The sequence below is a fragment of the Myotis brandtii genome, unplaced genomic scaffold, assembly GCF_000412655.1.
Source record: "Myotis brandtii unplaced genomic scaffold, ASM41265v1 scaffold157, whole genome shotgun sequence".
In the NCBI taxonomy this organism is placed as follows: Eukaryota; Metazoa; Chordata; class Mammalia; order Chiroptera; family Vespertilionidae; genus Myotis; species Myotis brandtii.
The window spans coordinates 84,097-84,721 of record NW_005355708.1 but is presented as its reverse complement, the minus strand read 5'-3'; the positions used below and the strand labels follow the sequence as shown (position 1 = coordinate 84,721).

Here is a 625-nt window from a genome sequence, read left to right as displayed (position 1 = left end):
CTGGGACAGAGAACCCGGGGGCGGAGGACGCCGCTCCAGCCCCGCTGGGTCGCAGAAACTTTCCAAACCTGCTAGGGACTGGGGGCGGGGGAACCCGGCGCGGCGGCTCCGAGCGGGAGGCGGCGGGGAGAGCTCCACAATTAGGATCTCCAAGGTGTGCCCCCTCCAGCCCCACTCCCTCCGCGAGGCTCCAGTCCACAGCGACTTGTGGGCGGGTGTCCTTTCCGCTGCCCGCTACGGCGCACGGGAGGGCAGGTTTCGGAGGCCAGAGAAAATGGGGAGAGCCCGGCTGCCCGGCTCCTTCTGCTCCGGGGTTCAGGGGAGCGTCGCTGCGGGCCCCATGGGGGGGCGGGTGAAGAGGGGAGCACTCAGTCTTGCTGCGCGGAAGTTTGGGATTTCAGACGATCCCAGAGCCTCGACTTCTGGCAGCGTGGCTTCTAGATCCCTTCCCTCCCCCCACCCTCGATGGCTTTTCCAGGGCCCTTTCAGCCTCCGAGGTGGAGTAGCGCCCCTCCAGCCCCAGGCCGGCAGTTTTACACCCAGGAAAACCCCGTCGCTTAAGAATCCCACAGTGTTGACCCTAAAGCAGGGTGTTTGCTCCTGGAGGCCATCCCCCACCCCCTTG

General features: G+C 66.6%; 1 long non-coding RNA gene across 1 annotated transcript in view; it reads right to left on the bottom strand.

Moving 5' to 3' along the window:
• The window catches only part of LOC106725334, a 16,690-nt gene that overhangs the window by 15,178 nt on the left and 887 nt on the right, over positions 1–625 (bottom strand). The gene's annotated exons all lie outside the window — the stretch shown is intronic.